The sequence below is a fragment of the Ixodes scapularis genome, unplaced genomic scaffold, assembly GCF_016920785.2.
Source record: "Ixodes scapularis isolate PalLabHiFi unplaced genomic scaffold, ASM1692078v2 PGA_scaffold8__174_contigs__length_109621045, whole genome shotgun sequence".
NCBI lineage: Eukaryota > Metazoa > Arthropoda > Arachnida > Ixodida > Ixodidae > Ixodes > Ixodes scapularis.
This window is the reverse complement of record NW_024609883.1, coordinates 20,470,970-20,484,569: the sequence shown is the minus strand read 5'-3', so window position 1 is coordinate 20,484,569 and position 13,600 is coordinate 20,470,970.

The following is a 13,600-nucleotide window of genomic DNA, read 5'->3' as shown; positions in this document are numbered from 1 at the left end:
AACGGGGGTGGGGATTAGAGCGATCAGTGCACGCGTGGCTCCTTCGTCGACGCGGGAATTCGTTGGAAAGAAAACCGATAGATGGCGCGCCCTGTTTTCGCTCCTTTCTGTTTGGAGACCTGTTTGGTTTGACGAGTCTGGCGTGGAGCACGGTGGAAAAATGTGTTTCTTCCACCGTGGCCTAAAAACCCTTCTTTTTTTAACACACATTTTGAGCGAGCGATTGTAACGACAGAGTGAAGTCTGGAAAAAGCGAAACAACGTAATCCCGCTGCATGAGCTCTCGTGCAGCCAGATCCTCTTGCAGTGCTATGAACTCGTGCTCTAGCTTTCGCTATAATACAGGGGGCTCCTAAATAGACCGATCTCACCAGCCAGTTTGACCACGCTGCCGCAATGCATCGAGGGAACTTTAGTCTTTCCGCATGTGCGACAACTGCGCTGGAGCTCTGCGCGTGTGGAGCACGAGCCCTTTCGTGCACTGCCGTTTGCTTTATGTGAACTGAAGTTATGGCGGCGTCACGGATGCGCCAAACACTTAGTGAGATCGCCCAATAGGGCGCGGGCACAAGCCCTGTTTGAATAGAAGCCTCTTGGCTCCCCTCTAGGTTAACTGGCGCAGTGTCTTCACGCAGCAAGGTCAGGAGCTTCGTTTCGTCGCGTACTACTACTTCCGACTTTATAAGCCCTCACAGTGGAAGGCAAGAGGCAGAACCTCAGTTTTTTCTGCGCCCCTGCCAACAGAAGAAAAATAAACTTACCATGATCCCACGGATAAATTCGGAGTACACTTGGTGTGTGGTGTCTGAGGTGGCCAAAAAGAAAAGTGCAAAATACTCCTACGAGGGCAGCTAAGCCTATCGCACATATTACACATTCTGTGCACTCCGAATTGTGTGTGCGATCGATCTAGGTAATTTGCAAAGAAAAAGTCTTCTAAGCAAACGTTTGGATACAAAACAAATGAGGAGATCTACTGAATGGGATTTGCTCCTTTCTGATCCAGGGGCCCGACATGGAATTCTAAATTGACACCCGGCTCACACCGCTTACACCTTATACAAAAGACAGTCTGACGGACACGATCGAGTCACCGCGAGATCCGTGTTTCGAATGCCGCGTGCCATGTCTCTTCTTCAACTCATTGCCCTGCAGCATTCGAAGAATGGCCCTCGCGGTGACTCGCGTTCGAATCTGTCCGCAGACCGTCCTTCGTAGGATTTATGAGCAGTGTGACCATGGCTTAACGTTCAGGTATCAATTTTATCATGAAAATCACGAAAGATCACGTAGACGGGAGTGGTATGTCATAAAGCAAAAGCGACGGGATTGCCATGGTGGGGAAGAACAATCAGAGATGCTTAAAAGAGATGTAAAAAAAATTGCAAAGCGAGTAAAAAAAAAAGAATTAAGATTAATTAACCGCGTCTCTATGAGAAAGCAAATGACGTCGCACTGAGTTTCTATTTGTGCACGAGCTCACTAGGTAACCGGACAAAAGCTCACCGGACAAAAGCTCACCGACAAAAGCTTACCTAATTTTTTTGGCTACCAGGGCGAAGACAGGCTGGGATAAGGTGCGGACACGATGGACATTGCACCATTTTTAGGATAACTGGTACCCCTTACCATACAAAGGTGTCGACAGATAAGCCATAACAGGCAAAGCGACGATTTGGAACCAAAATTTAGGTCACCGATATTGAGTGGAGCTGATAACATAAAGCTTGCTTAACTTAAGGTATGCCGGAGGGGTAGCGGACATTTCATCGAACGCCGTTTCATCGAATGAATCGACATTTCATCGAACGCCATTTCATCGAACGCCGTTTCATCGAATCGCTAAGGGCCGTTTCATCGAATTTCTCTGTATCGAGTTTTGTGGCATAACAGTGCTTTATAGATGTTTTACATTACATTTGTTAAGACTAAGGTAGTCACTTGTGAAACTGTCTTTAGGGTGAAGCCAAATTACTAGAAATAAAAACAAATGGGTATGCGACTTACTGAAAAGTTTTACTCATGTACCTCTCAGAAAACATGACACTGGAGGTAAAGGACCGACACTTAAAACACTTTTGAATGTCTTTGTCGTTTGTTTTACCGGCTGTCCGGGGGTTTCGGTAATGTAATGTAAAATATAATGATACTCTTATCAGCTTTATGCTCAGATTGAACGTTTCTGCTTTTTTGTTTAGTTTTCAAACTCTACAGAGTCAAAAGCTGCACAAAGTGACAGTCAACATGGTTTCGGGCTACACCTGGACTGGAACCACCTCCCCTTCACTGTCAACTTTATTACCGACTCTTTTGCCTATGAATCATCTTCAGGACGCTTTCTTAGGACGGCCAACCCGCACCTGACAATAGTAAAGCCCTGGGTGTACTCTGTCACCCAAGAAGACATAACCCTTTCGGATCCTCACATAACCCAAGGTTACAGGTCAAACAATAAAACAACAATAAAACACTACCCGCTTCCCAGAAAGAACATCGTGCTTTCTGTTTTTTGTTTTTTGTTTTTTTTTGTCTCATTTTTAATTGTTCCATGTGACATGGAGAGGGGTCATTGTTTCATGGAGGCTTTCTTCTCGAAGCAGGACATGTTCACAATGGAACTTATCTCGTCACTGCATACTGTGATTTAAAAAAAAAAGGAGAATTAGATGACGTTGTGTATAGACCCTTTTCGCAAGGGAGCCGCCATTTTGAATTGTCGTCACTTCCAGTATGGGCGAAAACATAGTTTTGACGTCGCCACGCCAATAGAATGTATTTAGAAGATAAGTGTAACCGTCACCCATTCTCGTTTTGCCTTCCCTCTATTTTTTTAACATTTGCAGGTTGAAACGTTTTGATATTTTTGTGTCGCCTATACCGGATGTGCCTAACTTGGCGGTCGGGGGCGAGAGTAAGCGGAAAAGGTCTATAAAAATCAAAATAAATTGCAAAAATATTGCAGGCTGTAACAGCGTTCGATGAAAAGGCGTTCGATGAAACGGCTTCGATGAAGCGGCGTTCGATGAAACGGCGTTCGATGAAACGGTGTTCGATGAAACGGCTTCGATGAAACGGAGTTCGATGAAAAGGCGTTCGACGAAATGTCCGGACCCAATGCCGGAGCACCCTTGCGCCACGCTAAGGGACTTCGTGGATCGAAGTTTTGAACCCGCTTTTTCAATGTTCTTATGTCACGCTAAACGCGTACAGAGCGCGACACTGTTAGCGCGAACAAGCGATCGCCGGTTTTTTCAGTTTTTCTCTTTTAAACCAAGGGATGTCATCCAAGGTATTAGTGCTATGGAAAGAGCCCATTTAGCTCTATAATGTAACCGATAAAATTTCGTGCTCGCTAATATTATTTAGAAGTAAAATGCGAAAATGCGCCGATGTCGTGTTCGCGCTAACAGTGTCGCGATGTGTACATAAAAATTATGCAGAATCTACTCATCGACATTGCAAGAACACAGTGGCATATAATGGTCAGTGTTAGTCTGGAAATACCTTTAGCTTATTACTGGAAGCATGCTTAAATAGGCCGGTTCAGGCGTGTTAGCTTTGCCTCGAGAAGTTGAAGTTGCTCGAGCGCTTGTAAACTTTGTTTAATTTTGTCAACGCGCGATTCAGGTGAATTTCTGCAAAGTAAAAAAGAAAATAGCGTGGTACAGAAATTATATATGTTTTGCTGTTTCTTTGTGCATATTAAGGCGTCGCAACCAAAATGGGTTCATCGGGACCGCCAACTAGGGCCGCCGTTATGTCCACGGGTCTATGCCTCGCCATTCCGTCGTGGCCAAATGCATGGGAATTTCGCTCTAGATTATTATGTTGACTCTATAATCCCGAGAGACAAGCTTCGTACCCCAACTGCGGGTTTATGGACAACACTTCGTGTCAGATGAGGAACCTCTTTGCGATTGACTAGAAAAAAATATATTCTGAAATGTGACTATAAAAAGACGGCTCTCTGACTACGGCACTACCGCTGCCACACTAAGACGCAGAATGCCTCCAACATGGCATCAAGGCACTGATAGCAGACAAGGAGGTTATAATGGGCAGGAGGTGGCGTCCCTATCCCCAATGCATGGAGCGAAGTGTAACGGAAGTAGGCGTGGGCATGAGCCGCAACGAGCATTTCTTGACCAATGGGACCAATCGGTGCAAAAAACCGCGTTGCCATGACATTTCCGTGGCAACGCGATTGTGTGCACCGAAAGTAATGGAGGCACCCACTGTTATTTGAAACAGCGCTTAACGGGAGACTTTTAAACCGGTATGGTCAGAATCGAATGAGATTATTATAAACGAACGCCTGGTTGCCCAGCAGAAAGTAAGTGACTAGAATTGAGACGCTCTTGGCTGTGCGCAACGCATTTTTTAATAAACAGCAGCAGCAGATCGCACGAGCGCGCATGCAAGCCAGGAGCGCACAGAACAACGGGCTCGCGCTTCCAGTTCTGACTTCGCTCGCACATAATGTGGAACTAAGTATAAACACTCACGCTGCAAAGCCTTTGCACCGTGGACTCCCACGGCGGACGCCGACCGCATCGAAAGCTAGCCTCGTGAAGCACACGCCGGAGCGGATTAGAAAGCAGACAAACCGCCGGTGCGCTACCCCACGGCCTCGGAACGGGTGCGCAAGGCAGTCTGGGATTAAACGCCTCTTCCGGCTTCACTCAGGCTGACGTCATCCCGGGTCCTGTCTGTTTAAACGTCCTTGGCTAGCAGACGACAATGTTGATTTCGATCGTTTCGATTTCGAGTCTAACCGGAAGTGACGTCAGGTGCAAACTCTAATGGCGAGTTCGTTTCACACGCACTGGCACCGTTCGAGTTCTCTCCCAAAATCCCCAGAATGGGTCGCACTCGCAGAGTGTTGCACGGAGAACTGGACTCAAACGAACACGCCAAATGCACCGAGTGCAGAAGACTGATGATGCCGCCATCTATGTTGTAGAAAGAGTACCGACCTCAAACCGAAACTAGCGCCTTTCTGTTCGGAGTGATGGGTGGGAATGCGAGAGTGTAGTCACTACCAACGTTTATCTGTACAAACGTTGAACGCTGCAACCCGTTGTTCACAGTTGCGATGACTTCAAACAACTCGGCTGTCGTAGAGATATATATAGTTACAGACGGCGTAAATTTCCGCATCCAGCTGTCTACAAAGCAGCTGCTTGCGTTTACAGTGAAGAAAACTGATGAGGCTGTCCGAGCAGAAGCTTGATCCGTTCGAGCATGGTATTATGCGTGAACCACTGAAAGGGTATGGCTTAAAACTAGTCTGTTGGAATATCCAGCAAAGCTTTTCGTGGGACTTTCGATTTCGATCGTCATTACAGGAGGATCAGATATTAGCCTTGGTGAGGACGTCGAGAATGAGAGCTTTCTCGAACAAAATACAACGGGGCAAGTTAGCTGACGTAGGTAAGTGTTAAACATGATGATGTTGCCCAAGCCTCGAGTAAAGTCACAATGTTTAGCCTTCTCGTATGCTTATTGGGCAGACAGAGGTATCTGTTGGGGGAGTTTTGTCGACAAATGTTAAATTTTTCATCCGCACACGGATGGGGATAAACATCTCCGGGGCCGCTGATGCGTTTGTTCTGAGCATTTCTTGACACACTGGTATATTTCAGCGTCTGTACGGTAACAGAGCGACTTAAAACCTGCAAATAAAGCACGGGTTGTTAATTGCTTCTTTATGAAATAGCAGACGCTCACAATTCAAGCTCGCGTTTGATTATGTTGCACGCGGGACGCGATTTCTATCAGAAAATCTACTTTTTTTTCTTTTCGGTTCCGCGACACATCGTAGCAGACGAACCCTCGTCGTCTGCTCCCGCTCCTCGCCGGCCTTGCCGGAGCGAGGCATGGCGGGATTGCACTTTGGCGCACGCCCGATTTTTTCGGTGCAGCGAGTACATGCAAGCGTAGGGTTGCCGCCGCTGAAACGAACTCGGAGAGTGCAACCACTCGTGGAGTGCCTGCCGAAACGAACTCGCTTTACGCCGCGAGTGAACACGCGTGGACACGAGTGTTGTGAAACGAACTCGCTATTATACTTAAAGACGCAAAGAAAATGAGCACAAAGAAGTAGGCGTGCACACTCGGAGCGCTAGAAGCAACTAAATTTTATTTTGAAAAAAAAACAAAAAAAACTAACCTATATACACACTTTATTATACCTCACCCCAAATGAACCTGAATTCCTTATTTGATGAAACGAATGACGACGCACTGATGCAACCGTCATACTCATTTACACTGATTTTGAACGCCTCAAAACTTTCTCCTCTGTTTTGGGTTCCTACTTCCCCGGAATCTGTGTTTTATCCAACAAAGGATCACACGAACACTTATTACAGTGGACTTCGAAGTTCCACGAAGGAGACCGCTTTGCAGAATGTTGATGATTTATGTACGATCGGGTGGTGCATGAAAGCACCCGATGACAAAAGCTCCGTGTGAAATGACCACGACTGACACATTGCCCTTTTGCCCCGCCTTAAAATGGCCAGTTTCATCAGGAGCCAATGACGCGAATCCCCAGATAAGGTGGCCGGGTCGTCACCGTGACGGCGGAGCATTTTGCTTTTAATTAAAGGGCCTCTGACACGCCAAAAAATATCAAAGTGCCCGCCAGTACCCTGTGACGTAACAGTGTACCGCAAGGTGTCGGAGCGGTCAGAAGGGAAACATTGACTTACGTCTCTAAATTGTGTTCGCCGGAAGTCACGTGAGTGTCGCTTCTCGTGCTCCCCACGACCGTGTCTAAGATTTTTTTTTTTTGTCTTCTCCACGAGCGATTGTAGAAAACGAAGTTTCAGTTCCACTAGCTTTTTATCAGTGCACCGTTTGTTAGTTTGCGCGCTGTAAAAGTTGAGGACGAAGAGTCAGTAGATTGACGTGATGGAGGTCAATGATGAAAGCGTTGCGAGTACAAGCCAATGCAGGAGTGCATGCCATCAGTCCGATCGTACAGAGCCATACTGGGGACAAAACAAGCTATCAAGTTTTGAAAATAAAAATTAGAACGCTCGCAGAGATTAGGAGGTGTAGCATACGACACGCCCGATCGCATTGCTGAAGGTTCAGACACCGAGGTCGTCGAATCATCGGATACTCTCCAGGCTGAAAATGTTTACCGTCTAGAGAATACGAGCTGGTGAGTGTACCAAGTACAAGTAAACGTCGAGTATGAAGTACGTGTTTTGTCTAGAACATGAGCAGAACTTGTTTACTGGGCTCACTGACTCCTCTTCTTCTACCGTTACAGGCTCATTAAACGGTGAAAAGCAAATAAAGAAACCTTGTATGCTTGAATTTCTCGCGCAGGTGCGGAGAATAACAAAAATATAAAAACAATATTACGCGCGGACGCGGTAAGCACGAGGAGTGAGACAGCTCACGTGACTTTCAGTGATGCCTCCCTTTAGAGTGCCTTCATACACACGCGCGTTTTTGCTTGAGTGGTGACATCTCAGCCATTTTTCCGCCCAATCGTTTTTTATGCGTCTTGAAGCGTGCGCAATCTGGTGTCACTCAGCTCGAGCGCGTAGCTTTGGCTAATGCATAGATGCCATTTTACCGCCCAAGTCACGCGCCGAGTGAGCGAGAGCGTCACGCGCTGTCACATTCAGGGCAACAATGGATGTCTTCACCCTTAGACAGACAGACATGTAGGCACCCTACCTCCCTTTAAAGCCCCTCGATATGTTTCTGTTTGTCAAGGCGTTTTACCTCCCTTCTGACCGCCCCGACCTCTTGCGGTACACTGTTACGTCACAGTGCACTGGCGGGAACTTTGAATTGGCTTCGTATTTCTATTTTTTATAAAGAATCTACGCAACTCTAAAGTGAAACAATTCTTTGGTGATATCCTGATACAACATTTTAACGCCTAGCATGAAACAAAAAAATTTGGGGGGGGGGGGGGGGGGGCGTGTCAGAGGCCCTTTAAGCGGCAATAAGTGGGCACGCGAGCGTGTGTAACGTAATCATGCCGTCATTGGAACAATGCTGGTTGAAGCTTCCACAGGGATTCTGCACGTGGGGCTATCATGCTACATACTTACGAACGCCCATCTGTCGTTGATATTTTAGACTACCGATGTAGCGCATCCCACATGTTTGTGTGAATGTTTTTTTTTTTGTTTTTTTTTGTGCGCATGCTCTCCTGTTTTGTTTATTTTGAAGCATAAACTAGTTAGCTTCAATGGTGTTCTGAGGGAACGCCAACAAGGCCGACAAGTTTTCTTGAAATTTATATCGACCCTTTTCTTGTTCGTTGGTAGCCATTTTATTTTTTATTGTCACTTTTTTAATTTTGACAGTAGGCTTCAAGTTGAGTTTCGAGCTTCGTGTCTCTCAGTCGCTCTTTGTCCTTTTGCTTTAGAGTTTTTTGTTTTTGTTTTTGTTTTTCTTATATAAGCAAACTTTACCACATTCGTTTTGGGACAACCGGATGAGAGCCTTTTCTACTGGGAGCATAAAAGGCTCTGAACCGGATCGCGAATTTGAGCAGAGAGAGACGAAAGTATTTGAGAAAGGGGAGAGCACAGGGGAGGGGCGAGCCTGACGGCCTCGGAACGGATTGCTTACCAAGGTCGCCCGGCTAAACTCATGGCGCACCCTCTCTTTCCCTCAGGAAGGCGAGAGACGTGATGGGAGAACAGTTACCCTCCCGTTTTCCCCACACAAATCTCCTTTGTGGGCGAAGAGGACTCGGCGTCCTTGAGCGACAAGGAATCCGTTCATTCCTAAGCTGACAGTACAGTGGGAGCTACGCGCCGGCCGGATCAGTCATCACCTACCCCGCTCTCTGCGTGTGGTTACGGGAAGGAGCGTGATCACGTGATTAAAGTTAGACGTGCGATTGGTTTACCGAGCACCTTAGCTTCCTCCACACTCTCAGCTCAGGGGTGGCGGAGTCCAGCCAGCGAAACACACACAGAAAGTGAGGTCGCGTTGACCAAGGCCACACGATAAGGTAGGGGTCGACTGGAGGACGGTGGGGACTGTTCGACTGTTTCGGGGAACTTTCGGCAAAATTCGACAAAGTTCGCCATCGTGAACAGTGTTGCGCAACCGGGAACTACAAACGGGCAGAAACAGCTCTTTTCTCCAAGAGAAAAGAATTTCAAGATCAACATGCGCATATCAGCACATCGTAATGCCAGTCTTTAAGTTGTTTTAGTGCATTTTATTGCTTAGCGGACTATTTTTATCGTTCGAAGGTCCTCGACATCTTCACCATCCACGCTACCTCTACTGGAAACGGCAAAAACGGTGGTTTTAGAGCTCCGATCACCAGCAGCGCATTCCGTCTTAATGCCAAGTGCGATCTTGAACATGCGGATTGTCAAAACTTGTGCCACTAAATAAGCTACGCTTCAGAGTAACGACACTTGGCCGTGTTGTGGCTTAAAATCATGGTTGGCAGTTATGTGAAGCTTTATCTGAAATCACAGAAAACGCTTTTTTGTCCTCCACAAATGTTTAAACAGTTCGCGACAAAGCAAAGCTATATTACATGAGCTTCCTTACACCGAATCTAATGTTGAGGAAGTCGCACTTTTGAATCATGACGATCGGCAGCTACGTCTGCTCTGCACAAGCACCAAAAATGGCGGCGCCCACAACAATGTCAGCGAACGGAGTGTAGATACTCTAGACGCAGCTCATTTAGTGGCTCTAGTCAAAACCATGGATATACTCTCGGCAGCCCCTACACACCTGTGACCTTCCTTTGTTGTGTCAATTCATGTCACTACTAGCTTCGGCGGACCGAAGACGCGACGGACCGCCCTTTCTTCCATATGAGTGACAAAGAGATGACCTCTTGACCATCGGGGACATGTGTTCTTGCTACGCAATGTACGCTCTGTCATGATCCGATGAGTTTGGACTGCGTCGAACTCTGTGACAGGAATCTCCGACGAGTCCAGCCTGCCCAGCCTGTAACCCACAGAGATCGGCCCGACAGGCCTTGTACAGCGCTAATTGTAAGTTTTTTTTCTTTTTTTTTTATTCTAATAGACTATTAGAGACGTTCTGATTGGTTATTTTTTATGTTCGAAGTCATTTTTATTTCATTTTTCCTGTTAAAATATGGGCATCTTCGTGTCGCAAGATGTATGTCTAAAGCTGAATACCACGGAAGCTTTGGTTAACCCTTATTTGCCCAGATTCGGTTTGTTGGCTGGAAGTGGAGTTTAATTTATGTCAACGCGCTATGTGAGTGTATTTGCCTGTAATTTTCTTTACTCGTCAAGCTTTTTTTACGTGCGTGATTTATTTTAAATTCTTGATTGATTCAAGCTTTATGTTCTGTTCAACTGTAATGTTCCTCTCGTATAACAGGCTACTTATTGAACTGTTAATTTCGTAGTACATTTGACACTGGTGAGCTGAAAAAGGCCAGCGATTTGATTTATAACTTGTAAATATTATGGAGAAAATATTAGTATATTTGTAACTACATATTTCTGTGCCGCAAATGCCGTAAATGTAAAGAATTTTTTTTTTCCAAATCAACGTAGAGATATAGGTGTTAACTTAAATGGTGAGATTGTAATTAGCAGGTCTTAAGGCTAGATGAAGGGTTGAGGAACCCTGTGATGTTGCAAGAATAGGGCTAAGCAATTTATGGATTAACCTTTCTACTATTTGATTAATTTCTTTAATCACTATCAATATTTAATACTAGATCGGTTGAACTCTGAGTTAGGACAAGTCGGGCGAACAAAACAACAGTTAACGCCTATGCCGGCTTGCTGGAAACAGCGTCTCAGCTGAGACTACGGAAAGCACTGTCGAAGCCAGCGCAGAAGCTGAGCGCGACTCATACCTCGTCTCAAGACGCTCGCGCGCCCCACCCTTTGCAGTGCTTTTTTTCACCCATTGTCGGCTGGGGCGCTGATTGCCGCATGCTGGCCCGGGTGTCTTACTTGCTCATCTATTTGTTATATAAGGCAGTACTGCTATCTCCTAGAATACTCAAGAATACAAAATAACGAAAAATATTCGCTGGAGAAGAAAGTTTTCATTATAGAAAAGTAAACATTAAAAGAGTCGGTAGGCCTTTCTGAGATTTTATGTTAGAGAGCGACTGAATCGATTAATCGAACAGTTGATTAAAGGGTGACGAATAATAAAGCTATATTTTATTTCGATATTCATAATTGACAAGGGTAAGAGAGAACTGACAGTGACTGAAGATGAAAGGTAAATGAATATTTAAAATTACAGTAGTATGAGGTGGCCTAGTGGGAACTGGCACCTGAATCGAGGTCCTCGCTTCTGTTTCTTTCAGAACTTTGTGCCCAGAACTCTGCGTGCGATCCCACCACGTTCTTGCCCGGTTCAATGCTTGCAGGGGTGAATCCTGGCACTCATTTTTGCTTTAATTTTCCTTTAATTGTAATACTTAATAAAATGAATTGACGGTACACTTTGAATTGCATGCTTCTATATTTACCTGGATGCGATAAAAAAAAATTCCACAGTGAATGTGGCTTCTTTACTGCAGCTTTTTTTTTTTTCAGATGTATATGTAGTGTTCAACTGATCACTATAAATACATCTGAAAAGAAAGCTGCATGTCCGCTAATATGGCTGCCTAAAATAGTACAACCCGCGCTTGAAATCGGATGCCAAAATTTAAATAGCCAGGGCATAAGGTTGGTTGCTAATATTGGATAAGCCAGTGACTAAACTTTGATGCCAATATTGGTTGTAGGATTCACAATCAATAGTGGTTCAATGATGGCTTAGGTGTTGGTGAAATTGTGGCCCAGTGTTGGGCTTAAATTTTGGTTAAAAGGCGGTCCAACGATGGCATAAATGATGGTCCAATATTAGCCTAAATATTGGTTGAATCGTGGTCCTACATTGGCATTAGTTAAGGGTCCAACGTTGGATCGGGTAGCGGTTTCGAGAAAATCAACATTAGGCCAACATTGGAGCCAATATTTGCCAGTTGCGGGCCTATTTGGTCAAGCAATGGTGTGCTGTTTGGAAGTTGGGGCGCAGTAATCGTCTAAAACATAACGCACTATGTTTTTTTGTTTTTATTTTTTTTATTTGCGGAAGTGATGTGTTCTGTCGTCTGCTCTCAAGCGCGTTCTCGCTGGGTTGAATCATCGGTCTTCCTCGCGCAGATTCCGTCTGCGACGCAGGTGACTTCTACAGTCATTATATAGAGCTGCGACTCTAGTGTGTAGTTACTTCCAAGCATGCTTTGCGATCCGTGATCCTTCAGTTTTAGCAGACCGTTTTTGCACCTTCGATACGATACTTCAGCGGTGCGATCGGCCATGGAGTAGTTATGCCTGGGCGCGTAACGGGCCGACTGGAACCACGGCTGCTGTTCTCGCACCGATTACAAAATTTTGATTCCGGCGTCGTAGCGGGACTCAACAGGTTTTAATCACGACTGAAAGTAAACATCTTGCTGTACTTTAGCTGCGGCAAGTATATTTGAGATTGCTAAAATTATTAATAAAAAGAAATGAAAAAAAAAACAAAAACAGGAGATGTGCATTCTCGTTTTTTCTATTTATATTCCTAAAAAGTTGACGCAAAATCCCTCATGCATCCATGGCCTAGCGGATAAGAGGTCTGCTACTTTGGCCTACCTAGCGAGTGGATTCTCAATTAAAAATATTAAGGAAACCAGCCCGTCCTGGGTTTCGAAACCCAGGACGGGTTGGTTTCCCTCATATTTTTTCCTTATGAAAGTTTTGCTAATAAACTGTGCGTTAAAAAAAAAAAGAAAAAAAAAAAAGAAAACAGGTTTCCAGACTAAACTTGTCAGACCAAACAGAGGCCGGATTCTCAAAGCGAACTTACGACGAAAAAAATGCGTACGACAATTTTGAGAGAAAATCCGTATTCTCGAAACGAAATTGTCGTAACTTTTGCGCAGGTTACGACAAAATCCTACGACAGCTCCGAAGCTGTCTTACGCACTTTCTACGATCAAATTAACATGGCCGACAACGTCGATCAGTTGCTCGGTCGCGACGACCCAACGGACATTTATTTTTCTACCTGCTCTTCTTGCGCGTCCCGACTTCAAGCAGCAAGAAAAAAATTAAGTACTTGAAACCGACCACGACGAACATGAACGCTGGATCCACAGACAGCCGGAAGAGGCAACAAAGGCGACGATCCCACCGACCAAGCGAGCTCGGCAGAATATATAGGCTAGCAGGCACTCCGACCCGTTCTGGCGCAGCATTGCTCAGACGGTCCTTGGCCAAGACCGTCTGCCCACGACCGGCTGGCTTGCTGAATGGAATATGCCCGCGCGACCCTTGTGGACCCTCCACGTATGAATAGTTTGATAGCTGAACTAAATTTCAGAGGTCAACCGATTCCCCTTATCATCTCGATCACCTTGTTTTCCGAGGCAGCGGTGACGAACGCTGTCGTCGAAAAGGGACTCCTCGATTCTATCTCCTTGTTTTGTGTGATATAGAGCTCAAATAAACTCCGTATGGATTACCTTCGCAACACGGTATGTACACTTTGTTATTAGTATGCCATTTTTAACTGTCGAGCTGTATCAGTTTGTGGGAGCTACGTG